General features: G+C 44.0%; 2 protein-coding genes across 2 annotated transcripts in view; one reads left to right on the plus strand and one right to left on the minus strand.

Annotated features, from left to right (window-relative positions):
- Nucleotides 1-20,927, minus strand: part of LOC139746557 (prenylcysteine oxidase 1-like) — a 631,496-nt gene that overhangs the window by 522,253 nt on the left and 88,316 nt on the right. Inside the window, exon 2 of the mRNA XM_071657914.1 lies at nt 16,680-16,737. The gene's annotated coding sequence lies outside the window, so the exon portion shown is untranslated. The remainder of the gene's footprint in view (nt 1-16,679; nt 16,738-20,927) is intronic.
- Nucleotides 1-20,927, plus strand: part of LOC139746556 (adenylate cyclase type 6-like) — a 1,154,491-nt gene that overhangs the window by 119,225 nt on the left and 1,014,339 nt on the right.

The following is a 20,927-nucleotide window of genomic DNA, read 5'->3' on the forward strand; positions in this document are numbered from 1 at the left end:
GTGAGGAAACATTGACAAAGAGAATGTATGTGTCTGAGGTGAAGGGAACGAGGAGAAGTAGGAGACCAGATTGGGGGTGAAAGGATGGAGTGAAAAAGATTTTGAGCGATAGGGGCCTGAACATACAGGAGGGTGAAAGGTGTGCAAGGAACAGAGTGAATTGGAACGACGTGGTGTACTGGGGTCGACGTGCTGTCAATGGATTGAGCCACGGCATGTAAAGCGTCTGGGGTAAACCATGGAAAGTTTTGTGGAGCCTGGATGTGAAAAGGGAGCTGTGGTTTCGTTGTATTACACATGACAGCTAGAGACTGAGTGTGAACGAATGCGGCCTTTGTTGTCTTTTCCTAGCGCTACCTCGCGCGCGAACTCGGGGAGGTGGATGCCATTTCATGTGTGGCGGGGTGGCGACGAATTGGGTGAAGGCAGGAAGTATGAATATGTACATGTGTATATATGTATATGTCTGTGAATGTATATGTATGTATCCGTTCAAATGTCTAGGTATATACATGTGCGTGTGTGGGCGTTTATGTATATACATGTGTACGTGGGTGGGTTGGGCCATTAAATCATCTGTTTCCTTGCGCTACCTCGATAATGCGGGAGAAAGCGACTAAGTATAATAAAATAGAATAATATATATATATATATATATATAACATATAATGCCCTCCAAGAGCAGAGATTCGAACCCCTCACCATTTGCGTGGCAGCTAGGAACGCTAACCACTCGGCTATAATCACCCCTAAAAGGGAAATGACTATTCGATTACTAGTATTAGGGGCGATCATAGCCGAGCGGGTAGGGTTCCCAGTTATCACGCAAATGGTGCGGGTCCGAATCCTTGCTGTTGAAGGGCATTAAGCGTTCTATGAAAAGTCCGCGTTCGTATGCAGTATATATATATATATATATATATATATATATATATATATATATATATATATATATATATATATATCATTTATTCATTATACTTTGTCGCTGTCTCCCGCGTTAGCGAGGTAGCGCAAGGAAGCAGGTGAATGAATGGCCCAACCCACTCACATACACATGTCTACACATAAACGCCCACACGCACATATACATACCTATACATTTCAACGTATACATACATATACATACACAGACGCATACATATATACACATGTACATGTTCATACATACTGCCTTCATCCATTCTCGCTGCCACCCCGCCACACATGAAATGGCACCCTCCTCCCCCTCCGTGCGCGCGAGGTAGCGCTAGGAAAAGACAACAAAGGCCACATTCGTTCACACTCAGTCTCTAGCTGTCATGTGTAATACAACGAAACCACAGCTCCCTTTCCACATCCAGGCCCCACAAAACTTTCCATGGTTTACCCCAGACGCTTTACATGCCGTGGCTCAATCCATTGACAGCACGTCGACCCCGGTATAATAAAAGTATAATAAAAATAAAATTATATATATATATATATATATATATATATATATATATATATATATATATATATATATATATATATATATATATAACCACGGGGAAAATGATACACGATAAATTTCCAAGCGCACTTTCATGTAATGATCACATCGTCAGGGGAGAAACAAGAATAAGAAGACGTAAAACACTCCGGTGATCTACAAGGAAGAGACGTAGCTAGGACGCTACTGGTAAACAAACTTTCCGTCTCATTACTTCTCCAGGCATCGGCCGTCTTGGCGGACAAAAAAAAGGACCAAAAAAGAAAAATGGCCTGGCCTTTGACCCAACGTCTGTCACTCAAAGGCCTAGCCATCATGCCCTAGGATCAGTTCAAAGGTCGAACTGTCGTACTCAAAGGTCTTACTGTCGTGTTCGTGGGCCGAACCGTCGTGCTCAAGTGGATGTGTGCGTACTGACAATGCTGCGTATTAACCTGAAATGCATTCTGCTTGAAACATGACAAGAGAAAAAAAACGCTAAATTTTCGTTTCATTCTAATTGTTTCAGACCAATCGTTTCCGTTCATTCAGAACTCTGGTTTAATATGATCTAGATCAAAGGTTAATGTTAACCCACAACGCTAGTCTGTTGACACAGAAGAACCGTAAATGTTGATCTAAAAAACTAGTTGACTATGACAGACAACTCTACTATTAACTGTCAGTTAAAGCAACGCTACTGTTACCTGTCAGATAGAGCAACGCTACTGTTACCTGTCAGATAAAGCAACTCTACTATTAACTGTCAGTTAAAGCAACTCTACTATTAACTGTCAGTTAAAGCAACTCTACTATTACCAGTCAGATAAAGCAACTCCACTGTTACCACTGAAGCGTCCGGGATAAACCATGGAAAGGTCTATGGGGCCTGGTTGTAGATAGGGAGCTGTGGCTTCGGTGCATTACACATGACAGCTAGAGACTGTGGGCGAGTTCGGCTTTTCTTCGTCTGCTCCTGGCGCTACCTCGCTAACACGGGAAAAGGCATTCAAGTATGGAAGATATATATATATATATATATATATATATATATATATATATATATATATATATATACAGATAGATAGATAGATAGACAGATAGATAGATAGATAGATAGATAGATAGACAGATGAATAGATAGACAGATAGATACATATATTTCCTCAATGTCTGAAAGCCCTTTCCTACTTACCACTATACCCCGAGACTCGAACCCCGGCTAGGCAGCCTATCCCCCAGGCCACGATGAGCTAAATCCCCACCTCCTCCGTAACCACTCGCTGACTCACGGACCTCACTGCTGTGTCACCCACCCATCCATCCTCCTCTGCTGTGTGGGAATACTACCGCTCACGCTCCACACCAGGAAGGAAGGCTTTCTAGTCGACTTCCCAAAGACAATGCGGTAATGTCTCGACCATGTAATGTGCCCATGATGTCTGATGCAAACTGTTTATCATTATACCCCGAGAATCGAACCCTGGCGGCGGTGGGTGCTGGGCTACCTGGCTGTCCTCCAAGACGGTCGTCCGGGGTTCGATGCTCAGGGTGTCAGGTTTTCCTACACTCACGACTAGTCAAACGCTTGAAAGAAATACGGTTGTGTGGTTGAGTACGACGCTGCGACCCCTCGCGCACGTCGGTACGACCCTTGAGCACGTCGTTAGGACCGGTGAATGTGACCAGTAAAGGTCAGGTCGTATATCAGGCTATCATACCTCCGGGTCGTTCAAAGGTCACATCGCAGAGCTCAAGGCTCGTGTGCTCAGTGGTCGCACCTTCGTGTTCAAGAATGATACAACGTGCTCATTGGTCGACGCGTTGTACCCAAGAGTCGTCCTCCTCTTGCGCCAAAGAGGTCATACCGTAGTGCTCAAGGGTCGTACACCCTCGTGCTCAAGGGTCGTCCGGTCGTACTCAGAGAGGTTGTTGACATCTCCTTCCAATTCCTACTGCTTCATGAACACGTCACAAACGATAAATCATCGAAAAACAGCCACATTTGCCGAGTCCGTCTTTACCCACACACACACACACACACACACACACACACACACAGACACACACAGACACACACACACACACACACAGACACACACAGTGATATTTACACCCATTTGTATACCTACCTCAACTCACCCTAGCCTGGCAGTGTTCCCCATTGTTATTCAACCATCCAGCCCCATTTCTAACGGCAGAGAAACTTCGACACATATTCTGGTTAGTGACTAGAGCTGTACTGAGACGCTGCTCTTTCTTTTAACAGGTGAGTCGCGCGAGGGAGAGGAGGAAGCCGTGTGAGAGTGAGTGAGAGGCTTCTCACACCTACAGGCAAGGTGCAGACACGACAAGGTAAGGAGGACTGGAGAGTTTGCTGGAAACTAAGAGTGTGGCGACCAGCAGCTTGACTGATACACAGCTGTCCGGACTGGACAGACAAATATACTGGACAAGAACACAGATGTGTATGACTGACAGACAAATGTGATGGATGGTTAGGGAGGTGTGTTGGACAGATATAGAGATGTGTTGGATGGATAGACAGATGTACAGGACAGAGAAACAAATGTGAAAGACAGGCAGGTAAGTGTGCTGGACAGACAGAGAAATGTGTTGATTGGTTCAGTCGATGTGCTGGACAGATATACATGTGTTCTGGTGAGATAGACAGGTCTGGACAGACGGAGAGATATGTTCGACAGACGGAAGAGATGTAAAGGACATACAGACAAATGCATTTGACATGCAGACAAATGCATTTGACATACAGACAGATGTGCAAGACAGACAAATAAAAGTGCAGTGCGCGAAGATAGATATATGAACTGAACAGACAGACAGAAGTGCTAGACAGACGTGCTGGATACAGTGACAGATGAAATGGACAGATACACACCTGGGTAAGACAGACTAACAGATGTGGTGGAACAAACAGACAGATGTTTAGGAAAGACAACAGATGAGCAGAACAAAAAGGCACACAGAAAGGTGTGCAGACCAGACAGACAGACAGACAGAGGGACAGACCAACAGACACAGACCACCTTATACAACAGTATAATAATGTATAACAGAAGGATGGTCAGAGGTGAATAACATCTTTCAAAGAATTTATCGCTACATTCTAAATATGGTTCCCTTTGATGATACCTGAATACGAGTGACCCCAGAAGTAGGAGTGACCCCGGAGGTAGGAGTGACCCCGGAGGTAGGAGTGACCCCAGAAGTAGGAGTGACCCCGGAGGTAGGAGTGACCCCAGAGGCATGAATGAACCCCATAAGTCAGAGTGACCCCATAAGTAGGAGGAACCATAGAAGTAGGAGTGACCTGAGAAACAGGAGTGACCCCAGAGGTAGGAGTGACCCTAGAAGTAGGCGTTGACCCCTAGAAGTAAGAGTGACCCCAAAAGTAAGGGGTGACCCCTCCAAAAAAAAGTGGGAGTGACCTCCAAAAGTGGGAGTGACCCACAGAAGTAGGAGTGACCCCGCCATAAATAGGGGTGACCCCCAGAATCAGGAGTAACCCTAGAAGTAGGAGTGACCCCAAACGTAGGAGTGACCCCAGAAGTTGGAGTGACCCACAGAAGTCGGAGTGACCCCAGAAAGTAGAAGTGACCCCCCCCCGAAGTAGGAGTGACCCCAGAAGTTGGAGTGACCCACAGAAGCCGGAGTGACCCCAGAAAGTAGAAGTGACCCCCCCTCCCCAAGTAGGAGTGACCCCCGGAAGTAGGAGTGACCTTCCCGAAAGTAGGAGTGACCCCCCTTAGATGTAAGAGTGACCTCCCCAGAAGTTAGAGTGACCCCAGAAAGTAGAAGTGCCCCCCCCCCCCCCCCCCCGAAGTAGGAGTGACCTCCCCGGAAGTTGGAGTGACCCCCCCTTAGATGTAAGAGTGACCTCCCCGGAAGTAGGAGTGACCCCCCCCAACCCCCAGAAGAACCGAAAAAAAAAAAAATACATTTAAGCCAGTCTTCCTCCGACCATCTCTCTCTCTCTCTCTCTCCCTCCGCCATAAGAACCTCATTTAGAGCACATTAACCTTAAATCTACGCGCTTAACTCTTGCCCCCATAATTACAGGTCTCTTAATGACTTCCCCATACAGCGGGAGGGGAGGGGAGGGGAGGGGGAGAGGGGAGGGGTTAGGCAACAGGGGAAATCACAGTTCGTGGTATGAAAAAAAAAAAAAGGTAAACAGAAAAGAGGCGGGAAGAAGGGGAGAGATAGAGAGAGAGAGAGAGAGAGAGAGAGAGAGAGAGAGAGAGAGAGAGAGAGAGAGAGAGAGAGAGCGGAAGGGAGAGAGAGAGAGAGGAAGGTAGAGAGAGCGGAAGGGATAGAGAGAGCGAGAGGAAGGGAGAGAGAGAGAGAGAGAGAGAGAGAGAGAGAGAGAGAGAGAGAGAGAGAGAGAGAGAGAGAGAGAGAGAGAGTGTGTGTGTGTGTGTGTGTGTGTGTGTGTGTGTGTGTGCAGAATTCCGCAGCCAAGCTGATGAGTGAGATCCGACCATCCAAGTTCACACATTACTGCCGGGTTAAGCTTATTGCTGTGTAATATTTTCGTCACGTTGAACGATCGGGTAATTTAGAAAACGCGGCGTTAAGCTGATTGAAAGGTATGTCCCAGTTTTTTTCTTTCATCTCGCTAATGAAACACTCGATTAGAATATTATTTGATGTGTGTGTGTGTGTGTGTGTGTGTGTGTGTGTGGATTGGTAAACCATGATTAGCATTTTCCACAAGAGAATGATTGAGTAGTTTCTACGGTACGACTTTGAACTCGGCGATCTTGGTCAGCTCAGGAATATTATCGATATTTTTCTTCCCTTTTACAGAAAGTGTTGCTTCAAATACTCAAATGTCACGTGTTTTTTTTTTTTTTTTTTTTTGACCCTCTGAGCACGAAGGTACGAGATCCCCCCCGAGTGTGATGGCATGGCTAGGTCTTTGACCTAACCCTTATGGTTCAGGTCATAGGTCACGCCGGCATGCTCAAGAGTCGTACCGTCGTGTTCAAGGGTCATACCGTCGTGTTCAAGGGTCATACCGTCGTGCTCAAGGGTTATACCGTCGTGTTCAAGGGTCATACCGTCGTGCTCAAGGGTCATTCCGTCGTGCTCAAGGGTTATACCGTCGTGCTCAAGGGTCATACCGTCGTGCTCAAGGGTCATACCGTCGTGCTCAAGGGTCATACCGTCGTGCTCAAGGGTCATACCGTCGAGCTCAAGGGTCATACCGTCGTGTTCAAGGGTCATATCGTCGTGCTCAAGGGTCATATCGTCGTGTTCAAGAAGTCGCAGCGTCGTGCTCAAGGACAGAACTGACGTGTTCACAGATTAAGTCCGTCGTCCTCAATTACCGTACCGCTATGCTTCGTCCAGCAGCCCAAACCGCAGTTCGAAAACTTGTTCAGAGAGAAGACTGGGTCGTGTAGATTTACCGCCGTAAGGCGATACACTGAGGCCAAAGTATGTGATTCATTCTCCCAGTGAGTGACATGGCACGGGCGGGATGTGCCCCAGTCATGGGCCATCTCGAGGGAAACGAAAATAGGGTCTGATGAAGAAATAATTCAGAGCTCCTCAGGTGTCTCGGAGGGTCTCTGGCTCTTGAAAGGGCAGGAAGAGGGATTATAGAGAGGGAAAGAAGAAAGAATGATGGAGCAGAATTTCAAAGCTTTGCACTCCAAGGAAAGAAAAGGATATCGTAACGGTCAATCCTCGTATGGCTGGTCTATACATGGAAACTTGGTGAAGCAGCAGGTCTTGGGTCCAAGTCTTGCTGGCAGGTGTTAAATTTAGACATCTTACAAGAACAATGACCCAAGTATCTGTAGAACAGGGAGAGGGTAGCAACATCACGGCGAACCGAGTGGGAGAGTTAGAGTTGGATGACGTCTGGAAAAACAGTTAGACAGAAAGACTTTTGATTCTTCTCTTGGGTAAATGAGGTGGGGGAAGAGCCAAACCCAAGTATGCGAACACTGTATTTTCTTGCAAATTACTTTTTCTTTTGAATTCCATAACTTTGCTGATTAAGGACAGAAGATGGCATCATATAGATTAATCCTCTCGACATAAAACAACTGCTTATAAGATAAACAGTTACGGCATCTGTGTAATCCCGCGAGCTGGTGTCAAGCAGGTTTTGTGTCGTTGATTGTGTGGGGTTTCCGGAAGCGAGTGGAGGTTATGGTTTATGTAATTGCAGGGATGAATGTGATTGTGGTGCTCTGAAAATGAACAGAGTGAAACAAGTGACATTGAGAAAAGAAATGTAAAGAGATTTTGCTCTCTAACGCTAACGAAGTGTACCCAGATGCTTCGGAGGTCTGAACTGAGAGAAAGGAGGCATGTTCAGTGCGAGAAAGAGACGGAGTATTATAGTAAGGTGGGGAGAGAGAGAGCATGTTGCAGTGTGTAGGTGGAGTCATCAGCGATAAGGGTGAGCAGGGTTAAGAGATGGGGAGAGAAGGTCATTGAAGGATAGACTCAGACTATCCACAAAGTGCCTCCTATCCTTATATCACTATGTATCTCAAGAATCACTCAAGGTTCTATGATGGCATTACAAACTTTTCCCTTTTTTCCCTCTGGATGGATGGAGCCAGCATGCCACGCAGAGCAACGTTAGGATCACAGATACTGGCTCATTGACGATTCCTAAAACACCCGGATTCTTTCACTGACGACATATTTCACGATACGCAAATAAAAGATTAATTCTATCGGATAAAAAAAAAAAACGATATAAAAAGAGAAAAGATCTATTGTCTATTGCTCACATTGCGTGAGACTTGGAACTAATATCATATCACGTATCGACTTACTTCTTTGAACACGATGGTACCACCACTAAGCGCGACGGTACGCCCATTGAACACGATGGTACCACCACTAAGCGCGACGGTACGCCCTTTGAACACGATGGTACCACCACTAAGCGCGACGGTACGCCCTTTGAACACGATGGTACCACCACTAAGCGCGACGGTACGCTCTTTGAACACGATGGTACCACCACTAAGCGCGACGGTACGCTCATTGATCACTATGGTACGACCCTTGAGGATGACGGTACGACCCTTGAGCAGTATGACTACTGGGTGTCGTGGCTTCACCTACAACCTGAGGCGTACAAGTAAGTCAGAGAAACACACCCATTGGTCGTTCCTTTATTCTCTGGGGATCGTACCGTCGTGCTCAAGGGTGGTATTATCGTGCTCAAGGCTCACACCGTAGTGCTCAGGGTTCATACAGTCGTCCTTAAGGGTAATACCATCGCGCTCAAGGATCGCACCTTCGCTGTCAAGGATCATACCGTTGTCCTCAAGGCTCGTACCGTCGTCCTCAAGGCTCGTACCGACGTAATCAAGGCTCCCACAGTCGTGCTCAAGGCTTATACCATCGTGCTCAATGTTCGTAACGTGGTGCTGAAGCTCATACTGTCGGGCTCAATGATCGCACTTTCGCGCTCAAGGTTCATATCGTCACGCTGAAGGTTTTTAATATCGTGGTCAGGACTCATATTGCCGTGCCCAGGGTCAGTACCTTCAAGCTCAAGTGTGGTAACGTTGTGCTGTAGGCTTGCACCTTCGTGCTCAAAACGGGTTAATGGTTCACGAGAGTCCACTTTAAAAATTAGGTTCTAACCAATGACAACAAATCAGTTGGGCTAAATGTGTTGCAAACCTCTGTGACACAGTGTTATTAAGAGGGCTCAGTTGATGCACACACACTCACACTCACACTCACACACACGTACTCATACCCACAATCACAAACTCAAAATTAAGGCGTTTAAACTAGAATTGTACCGAGGAGGTTCTTTTCATGTGATCATTTTCAGTGGCGGTCTTGTACTGTGTAATTATAATGTTCTATAGAGTCGTGTTCATCACCGGGCAACATCAGTTCAAGCTTACGAAGCCAGAACATGGGTCAGAAAGAGCCACATCGCAAGGTACACAACAAATTCTGATGGAGTCATTGCTAAACTACATTCCTTCAGCTTCAGGTTGTTCTTTCAGCACCACAGGCTAAGCTTCAGGTCTGAGGTTGTCCTCCAATCACTTAACGCTAACCTGCAGCTTCAGGTCTGAGGTTGTCCTCCAATCACTTAACGCTAGCCTGCAGCTTCAGGTCTGAGGTTGTCCTCCAGCCACCTAACACTAGCTTACAGCTTCAAGTCTGAGGTTATCCTCCAGCCACCACACACTGGGCTACACCTTCAAGTCTAGATAAAACTTATAAAGTTCAAAGAAATCTCATTAGCCTCTGTGACACGTGAACTGTTGGTATTGCTCACGTTTTAGAAAATTCGTTAACCTTTTAAAACTTTAATAATTCTCTTTCTATCATCATTTTAAAAGCTTTTTATGTAGCTGCTTATGGAATACAATTAATCAAAATCACGTATCGCTGAACTCGTTTTAATTTTTGCGACTCTAACCACATTCTGATTTAGCATTTAGAAACACGAGTTTAGCATATATAAAAAAAAAGAGGTTGAAATTCCTGGAAATGCCCAGCTTGCTGTATTCCACACACATAAACTCTCCTGACTGGAACAACTATCCAACATTTTGCTTCCAGTCAACAAGATAAAACACTCACCGCTTTTTGGGCTGCACAGCAAGAGAGCTGTGCAACACCACCGAACCAGCTTCCCTCAGTGTTGTTTTATCGGTCAGTCCTCCACAGTGTAGCGCCTCCAGTACAGAAGGCCTAAGACCACGCGTAGAGGTTATAGAACTGAACAGACATCCAGTAACTCTTTCCAGACACACCTCACCGTTTAGTAGCTCGTTCCAGATACCTTCACTGTCCAGTGGCTTTCTTCTTACCCCCTCACTATCCAGTGACTCTTCCTAAATACCCCCTCCGTCTAGTGGCTCTTTCCAGATACCTTCAATCTCCAGTGGCTCCTTCCATATACCTTTACCGTCCAGCGGCTCTTTCCAGGTACCTCCACCGTCCAGGGGCTCTTTCCAGGTACCTTCACTCTGCAGTGGCTCTTTCCAGGTACCTTCACTCTCCAGTGGCTCCTTCCATATACCTTTACCATCCAGCGGCTCTTTCCAGGTACCTCCACCGTCTAGTGGCTCTTTCCAGGTACCCTCACTCTCCAGTGGCTCTTTCCATATACCTTTACCGTCCAGCGGCTCTTTCCAGGTACCTCCACCGTCCAGGGGCTCTTTCCAGGTACCTCCACCGTCTAGTGGCTCTTTCCGGGAATCTTCACTGTCCAATCAGCGACAATAGCCTGGGCGCTTTGTCTTATCAGTTGTGGGAACCTAAACCTCTCATGTTTTTCTCTATTTCTTTTGGTCGTACTCTTAACCTTACGCAACAATTCTGCTTCTTTTCGTACTATTCAGCACCAACGTCTTGCTTTTCTCTTCGATCTTCTAGCATCTCCCAGAGCAGTCTTCCCAAAATGATGATCAGTTTACGATTTCTCTGCGTAGTTTATTATGTTTCAGCTCTTTCCTTCCAAGTTCTTATTAGTTAGAGACGCTCATTAATATTCATTGTCCTTATGAGAATGAGACCGACTTATTTTCTCAAATGCCATTGAAAAGATTCATCTTGGCAGCTATTCTCTCCTCAACAGAATGTCTCTGTCTGTCTGTCTTGCCCACAGTAATGACCTCGACTTGCCTCCTCTTTAATCCAGGGTTTGCTCTTGTTTAACTTCCTTATGTACCTCCTCTGAGGCACTCTGTCTGGCACAGCGACGTGCCGTGCTCCCTAAAGCAAGTGGCCTTCCAGGGAAGCACTTAAGTGGAAGATGGGTTGAAGCATTTTCGTTCTTCCGAAGGTACATAGGAAGCGATGAGGCTTGCAAGGAGAGACAGGAGCTACGGTGTGGTACCAGAATAACAGGGAGTTGCCGGAGTGAGCACCAAGAAGGGCGTGAAGGATCTGGAACGTTCGATAAAACCGCGTCAAGACGTTTTGAAATCCAACACGAATGTTTTTTGTTTTTTCCCCCAGAAGGGAAGTAGATCAGGAATATTTGTAAACTGTAAACGAACGAAGATCCATTTTTAAACTTTTTCATTCGCTCACTTTTCTGTAAAGAATAAAACACACACACGAACATGCATCGACGAATATAGGGGGGGTAAAAAATAAATCGAACCCACATTCATTTTTACGTTAAAATGTTCATAAAAATGTTCATACACGACCTCGTAAACAGTGGTCAGCTCGGCTGCCGAGAGAGAGAGAGAGAGAGAGAGAGAGAGAGAGAGAGAGAGAGAGAGAGAGAGAGAGAGAGAGAGAGAGAGAGAGAGAGAGAGAGAGAGAGAGAAATAAATGTGAAAGAGATGCAACGAGAAACTGCAGTAGAATCTGAGGGTCAATGGGAACCACAGTGGCGTATTTCAATCAGGCTGACGAGAATGTTCCGTCAGTCATTCTGGAACTCGACCCACAATCATGACAGCGACGACTCTTAAGGTACGAAAAAGAGAGACAAGAGGGAAGTCTTGGTCGTACAGTCTAGCATGATAAATCATATTACCAAAACTATTCATAATCAGGCACTACTTCGAGCAACGACACGGGCGTGCGTACGTAAACGGTCAGGGCACATGACAGAAGATCCACTTTAATGTGAGGCTCTGTGCTGGAGGACAGGCACACGGAAGTATATGGGCATAACAGAATGACAGATGACCCTTCCAGTGTCTGCGACGTGGGGTCATCTGCTGAAAGACGTGTCACAGGCCTCCAACAATGTCTACTCTACATAGATAGATAGAGGACAACCAGGCAGAAGGCTCCTACTACTTAAGGGGGAAAAAAGTGGGTGTAATTGATAAATGAATGAATTACTAAATAAATAGATAAATGAAGGGTTTATTGAATGTTCGCAGTCACTCGGCTGAAAATACATAGTCAAGGTGATACTAACATTCCAGAACTGGGAGGTGATAACGATAACAGGTTAACTTGTGTGCGTGTGTGTGTGTGTGTGTGTGTGTATGTGTGTGTGTCTGTTGTGTGTGTGTGTGTTTGTGTGTGTACCAGCTAGGTTAGCCCAGCTCTGCACGAGAGAGAGAGAGAGAGAGAGAGAGAGAGAGAGAGAGAGAGAGAGAGAGAGAGAGAGAGAGAGAGAGAGAGAGAGAAAAATGATTCCATAAAAATGTTTTACATGAAGCGGACCAGCGTTGGGTTTCAGATAGACTTCAAGGCCGACTGTTGCAGAGTTACAATATGTGGTCACAGGTATCGGACGGAAAGAGTACCATGAGTGTGTGATGATGTAAATCTAGAAAGGTGGCCTTTGGTGGCCTTTTATCAAGGCTTGGATCTGGTGAGGAAGGCGTGCATGGAATAGAGTGAATTGGAACGATGTGGTATACTGGGGTCGACGTGCTATCAATGGACTGAACCAGGGCATGTGAAGCGTCTGGGGTAAACCATGGAAAGTTGTGTGGAGCCTGGATGTGGAATAGGGAACTGTTGTTTCGGTGCATTACACACGACAGCTAGAGGCTGAGTGTGAACGAATGTGGCCTTTTATGTCTGTTTTCCTGGCGCTACCTCCCTGAAGCTGGGGGGAAGCATTGCTCTTTTCTGTGGGGCGGGGTAGCGACGGGAACGGATGAAGGCAAGCAAGTATGAATATGTACATATTTGTATATATGTATATGTCTGTGTATGTGTATGTATATGTGTGTATATCTTGATATGTACATGTATGTATAAGTGCGTGCATGGGCGTTTATACAAATATATATATATATATATATATATATATATATATATATATATATATATATATATATATATATATATATATATATATGTGTACAGAATGGAAAAAGGTGAGAACAATGGAAGTAAGGGGAGTCGGGGAGGAATGGGATGTATTTAGGGAATCAGTGATGGATTGCGCAAAAGATGCTTGTGGCATGAGAAGAGTGGGAGGTGGGCTGTTTAGAAAGGGTAGTGTGTGGTGGGATGAAGAAGTAAGAGTATTAGTGAAAGAGAAGAGAGAGGCATTTGGACGATTTTTGCAGGGAAAAAAATGCAATTGAGTGGGAGAAGTATAAAAGAAAGAGACAGGAGGTCAAGAGAAAGGTGCAAGAGGTGAAAAAAAGGGCAAATGAGAGTTGGGGTGAGAGACTATCAGTAAATTTTAGGGAGAATAAAAAGATGTTCTGGAAGGAGGTAAATAGGGTGCGTAAGACAAGGGAGCAAATGGGAACTTCAGTGAAGGGCGTAAATGGGGAGGTGATAACAAGTAGCGGTGATGTGAGAAGGAGATGGAATGAGTATTTTGAAGGTTTGTTGAATGTGTCTGATGACAGAGTGGCAGATATAGGGTGTTTTGGTCGAGGTGGTGTGCAAAGTGAGAGGGTTAGGGAAAATGATTTGGTAAACAGAGAAGAGGTAGTAAAAGCTTTGCGGAAGATGAAAGCCGGCAAGGCAGCAGGTTTGGATGGTATTGCAGTGGAATTTATTAAGAAAGGGGGTGACTGTATTGTTGACTGGTTGGTAAGGTTATTTAATGTATGTATGACTCATGGTGAGGTGCCTGAGGATTGGCGGAATGCGTGCATAGTGCCATTGTACAAAGGCAAAGGGGATAAGAGTGAGTGCTCAAATTACAGAGGTATAAGTTTGTTGAGTATTCCTGGTAAATTATATGGGAGGGTATTGATTGAGAGGGTGAAGGCATGTACAGAGCATCAGATTGGGGAAGAGCAGTGCGGTTTCAGAAGTGGTAGAGGATGTGTGGATCAGGTGTTTGCTTTGAAGAATGTATGTGAGAAATACTTAGAAAAGCAAATGGATTTGTATGTAGCATTTATGGATCTGGAGAAGGCATATGATAGAGTTGATAGAGATGCCCTGTGGAAGGTATTAAGAATATATGGTGTGGGAGGCAAGTTGTTAGAAGCAGTGAAAAGTTTTTATCGAGGATGTAAGGCATGTGTACGTGTAGGAAGAGAGGAAAGTGATTGGTTCTCAGTGAATGTAGGTTTGCGGCAGGGGTGTGTGATGTCTCCATGGTTGTTTAATTTGTTTATGGATGGGGTTGTAAAGGAGGTAAATGCAAGAGTCCTGGAAAGAGGGGCAAGTATGAAGTCTGTTGGGGATGAGAGAGCTTGGGAAGTGAGTCAATTGTTGTTCGCTGATGATACAGCGCTGGTGGCTGATTCATGTGAGAAACTGCAGAAGCTGGTGACTGAGTTTGGTAAAGTGTGTGGAAGAAGAAAGTTGAGAGTAAATGTGAATAAGAGCAAGGTTATTAGGTACAGTAGGGGTGAGGGTCAAGTCAATTGGGAGGTGAGTTTGAATGGAGAAAAACTGGAGGAAGTGAAGTGTTTTAGATATCTGGGAGTGGATCTGTCAGCGGATGGAACCATGGAAGCGGAAGTGGATCATAGGGTGGGGGAGGGGGCGAAAATTTTGGGAGCCTTGAAAAATGTGTGGAAGTCGAGAACATTATCTCGGAAAGCAAAAATGGGTATGTTTGAGGGAATAGTGGTTCCAACAATGCTGTATGGTTGCGAGGCGTGGGCTATGGATAGAGATGTGCGCAGGAGGATGGATGTGCTGGAAATGAGATGTTTGAGGACAATGTGTGGTGTGAGGTGGTTTGATCGAGTAAGTAACGTAAGGGTAAGAGAGATGTGTGGAAATAAAAAGAGCGTGGTTGAGAGAGCAGAAGAGGGTGTTTTGAAATGGTTTGGGCACATGGAGAGAATGAGTGAGGAAAGATTGACCAAGAGGATATATGTGTCGGAGGTGGAGGGAACGAGGAGAAGAGGGAGACCAAATTGGAGGTGGAAAGATGGAGTGAAAAAGATTTTGTGTGATCGGGGCCTGAACATGCAGGAGGGTGAAAGGAGGGCAAGAAATAGAGTGAATTGGAGTCATGTGGTATACAGGGGTTGACGTGCTGTCAGTGGATTGAAGCAAGGCATGTGAAGCGTCTGGGGTAAACCATGGAAAGCTGTGTAGGTATGTATATTTGCGTGTGTGGACGTGTGTATGTACATGTGTATGGGGGGGGGGGGGGGTTGGGCCATTTCTTTCGTCTGTTTCCTTGCGCTACCTCGCAAACGCGGGAGACAGCGACAAAGTATAAAAAAAAAAAAAAAAAAAAAAAAAAAATATATATATATATATATATATATATCCTCCCCTCTCGTTTTTTTTTTTTAATTTTCCAAAAGAAGGAACAGAGAAGGGGGCCAGGTGAGGATATTCCCTCAAAGGCCCAGTCCTCTGTTCTTAACGCTACCTCGCTATTGCGGAAATGGCGAATAGCATGAAAGAAAAAGAAAGAATATATATATATATATATATATATATATATATATATATATATATATATATATATATATATATATATATAAATATATATATATATATATATATATATATATATATATATATATATATATATATATACCATTAAGTATATAACTCTCGTACCAGCTTCAGTCCCATTGTTAGCTGTCCACATTAAATAGAATGAAAGGAAATGGAATGGCGGGTTCTGAAAAGTTTTTATGAAGAATAGTGACAAAAAAAAGCTAAAAATACAATAGTCAAGTCTACGACTGCTTTCCAAAAGTGGCTCTTCCTACAGGGAAAATGTCCACACGTTTCGAAAATCTACCAACGTTACACTGATGTTCGAAATGGGTAATATTTTCCTACTCAAATAGAATAAAAAAAAAACCTGTTTTTGCTCAATTGGTTTCACATCCGCAGCTGACAGTCTTATGGAGACCATTATCCCACACAATATCGTACACTTTCTAAAGTCCTTAAGTAAGTCGTTGATGTCGGACTAATCTGGTGCATGACTTTATCTTAGAAGCAAGTGACTGATTAGAAGGAAGTGACTGATTAGAAGGATGTGACTGATTAGAAGGATGTGACTGATTAGAAGGATGTGACTGATTAGAAGCAAGTGACTGATTAGAAGGAAGTGACTGTTTAGAAGCAAGTGACTGATTAGAAGCAAGTGACTGATTAGAAGCAAGTGACAGATCAGAAGCAAGTGACTGATTAGAAGTAAGTGACTGATCAAAAGCAAATGACTGATTACTTTGAATTAGCATTAAAAAGATTACTAATCAGTTCTGGAGAGCATTCGCTCCAGTCTCACATCAATGATTACCCAAACACACACACACACAGTTCTTCACATGGAATCGATGGAGCTGAACTTTGGTTAGGAAATTGGAATATTTACCTTAGACAAGTAGACGTACCAAGGAAAGTGCCACTGGGATCAGTTCAGGGACTCCAATCTGTCAAATATATCAAAAAAAAGTTCCATCACTCTTTGTGTTCATGCCTAAATATAAGTGCATAACAAGTATGTCAAGTTATTCGTCTACAAAATATATTATATGAGAGTAAGAGTATATATCGTATTACTTGCCATAATGACATTATGTTATATGGAGACAGAGTCTATCATGTTAGAGCTTTACTGTAACTATGCAGAGGATGCAGATATATCCATGACTCAATTATATCATATAATGATTATATAACAAAGTATCTTATATCAAGGTTTTACAAAATATGCCATATTCATATGAAATGTTTTACATAGTATCTCTTTAGAAAATATCATCCTATGTTATTTCACACAATACATGCTGATAAGCAGGAGGTAAATGAAACACGATAATTTACCAAGTGTTTCATTTTCTTCGTGGTTATTAACAAGTAGTAGATCGTGTCCACCACTGTGACCTGCTGCAATATATATATATATATATATATATATATATATATATATATATATATATATATATATATATCCCGTATTGGAGAGGCAGTGCCAAGAACGGATGAAGAAAGGTCACATTCTAAAACCGACTCCACAACCCCACTTGACATACCTTATATATATATATATATATATATATATATATATATATATATATATATATATATATATATATATATATATATAAGGTATATATACAGAGTGTGGTATGGTGCTAGAGAGAGGTCAGGGTTATAGGGTTATATTGTGGAGGGAGAGTACACTGGACGGCACGTGGGGTGTGTTTAACGTGGGAGGAATGTGTGAGCAGCGTGTCATGGGAGGTGGGAGAGTCAGACAGCCTCCCAGGGTGTGGGTGGGAAGGCTGTGGAAGGGGAAGGAAGGAAAGGAGGAGGATTTCAGGATACGTGTTTTGTTGAAGGGGGAGAGGGGGGGTTTTTACAGATGGAACGTAGTGGACTTACGGGCCCTTGCTTCTCTCTCTCTCTCTCTCTCTCTCTCTCTCTCTCTCTCTCTCTCTCACACACACACACAGGCCCTGGCCCTCTCCATTGGCTTCCAATAACAGAAAATTTAATTTCTGGCGGGTGAGGCCGTCCTTCATGTGTTGCCGGGGGTATTGATCCGTTGGTGGCGGTGGTGGTGGTGCACCTGCTGCTGGTGACATGACCATGATGGGGGCAGAGAGAGAGAGAGAGAGAGAGAGAGAGAGAGAGAGAGAGAGAGAGACTGGTCTTCTTTTTTATATAGGATCATGGTCACCCCATCTTCCAACCCTCTCTTATAAGAGATGGGAGAAGACATGATACCCCATGACAAACAAAACATGTCTTATGACACCTTGGGGCAAACAATAGACCGCAATGATATTTTCCCAAGTGACACACCACGATCATTATGACACACCCCTCCTCCCAAACCCCCTTCTGAGAAGCACCAGGTTATGGCACCCATACGCCACAACACAAAACTTATGCATGCATCTTCCTTGTAACTTAACAACATGACTCCTTCCTTGTGACATATGAGATATGACACTTTATGACACACAACAAGCTCTATGACACCTTCCTTGTGACAAACAACAAAATTTAAGATACATGACTGCGTACACTACACACAACACTGAAACACGACTGTGTACACCATACACAACACTGAAACTTGACTTTGTATACCACACACAACACTGAAACTTGACTCTGTACATCACACACAACACTGAAACTTGACTCTGTACATCACACACAACACTGAAACTTGACTCTGTACACCACACATAACCCTGAAACATGACGGTGTGCACCACACACAACACTGAAACATGACTGTGTACACCATACACAACACTGAAACTTGACTCTGTACATCACACACAACACTGAACATGACTGCGTACACTACACACAACACTGAAACAAGACTGTGTACACCATACACAACACTGAAACTTGACTCTGTACATCACACACAACACTGAAACTTGACTCTGTACATCACACACAACACTGAAACGTGACGCTGTACATCAAACACAACACTGAAACATGACTCTGTACACCACACATAACCCTGAAACATGACGGTGTGCACCACACACAACACTGAAACATGACTCTGTACACCACACACAATACTGAAACATGACAGTGTACACCACACACAACACTGAAAGTTGACTTTGTATACCACACACAATACTGAAACATGACAGTGTACACCACACACAACACTGAAACTTGACTCTGTACATCACACACGACAATGAAACATGACTGTGTACGCCACACACAACACTGAAACATGACTGTGTACACCACACACAACACTTAAACTTGACTGTACATCAAACACAACACTGAAACATGACTATGTACACCACACACAACACATAAAGAAACAGCAAGGACAAGGGGAAACTCAGACACCTCACACTGAAACAATACAGTGGTGGTTCGAATCGTTTAACTCGCGTGTCCTCTGATCTCCACACCAGCGTAACATCTTCAGGCCCGACCAGCACCGTACCACCACAGGGTAAGGACGGTAGGTGCACACATCCAGAACCGTCCACCTACACGACACAAAACTCTGTCCAACTGATTAATCGCTGGAAATCAGAGGAACCCTGTGCAAAAGGGGGGTACAACAGACGCTGGCGCGCGCTAAAAAGTTCCGTTTTCGCTCCCAGCCACAACGTGAGCCCGAGACACCTGAGGTTCGAAGCCTCGAACGACTAAGCAGCAGAAGTGCCTTTTTTAACCAAGAGATGTCGCCTCGGAGTGTTTACGAGTGAGGTGTGTGCTGACGGTATCTCCATATACTGACAGCATAAGAGCATGATGACGATGGTTTACAATCATTAGGATAATGATAATTCAATAATAAGAATACGAGGATGTTTCGTAAACAGAGAAGTAGTATTCACGATATACTAATCACAACCTAACGTAATACTGAATCCATATGTTAAAGGTTTTAGAGTATAGGATTATAGAGTTACTAATTACAACTTGTCTGATTTGATCATTCATGCTTCTTAACTAACCACCGGCCAAGACTTTGATTAAACCTGTTATACTGAACAACACCTTTTTGTTTACGTCCTCCGGTAATAATGACTGGTTATTCGAATACACTGTGTCATTACTGGAGCTAACCCTCCCATATATATATAAGGGATTTGATCACAGGTTTTCATATACTGACACATCGAGAACTGTCAAGAGCCGACAGATACACAAAAGGACGAATAATTCGCCATCGATTTCTGGTTACGCTGTTAACAATGTGTATGACGCAGCGTAAATGGGGTTGCGAAGCGGAATCAGTGTTCGCATATACTGCTAAATGCTTTTGTTCAATCCTTGTAACTACATGAACATGTAAACAGTACTAAGTTTATATGTGGCGATGGGAATGAATAAAGGCAGACAGTGTGAATTGTGTGCATGGGTATATATGTATGTGTCTGTGTGTCCATATATATGTGTACATTGAGATGTATAGGTATATATATTTGCGTGTGTGGACGTGTATGTATATACATGTGTATGGGGGTGGGTTGGGCCATTTCTTTCGTCTGTTTCCTTGCGCTACCTCGCAAACGCGGGAGACAGCGACAAAGCAAAATAAATAAATAAATAATAAATAAGTAAGTTAACCTCGATATTGAATTATAGAAGAAGCCATCGACCCTTCTAGATTATGAAATGGACATCATTTTATACATTCTAGAAGGTTTTTATGGAATAAAACAACAAGACATTCCATCTCCCTTGTGAACAAATAAACAAATATTATGACTCCATCCTTGTGACACACGAGGTATAACACATCATAACAATGAACAAGTTCTGTGACACCTTCCTTGTCACAAACAACACGATTTATGATACCTCCCTTGTGACACAGAACAAGGTTTATAACACCTGCCTTATGACAAACAAGACAGGACTCATGACACCTCCTTTGTGACAAACAACGAGGGTTATGACACCTCTTTTGTGACAAACAACGAGGGTTATGACACCTCCTTTGAGACAAACAACGAAGGTTATGAAACCTCTGTGACAAACAACGAGGGTTATGACACCTCCTTTGTGACAAACAACGAGGGTTATGACACCTCCTTTGTGACAAACAACGAGGGTCATGACACCTCCTTTGTGACAAACAACGAGGGTTATGACACCTCTT

This window comes from Panulirus ornatus, chromosome 65, assembly GCF_036320965.1.
Source record: "Panulirus ornatus isolate Po-2019 chromosome 65, ASM3632096v1, whole genome shotgun sequence".
Classification (NCBI taxonomy): Eukaryota; Metazoa; Arthropoda; class Malacostraca; order Decapoda; family Palinuridae; genus Panulirus; species Panulirus ornatus.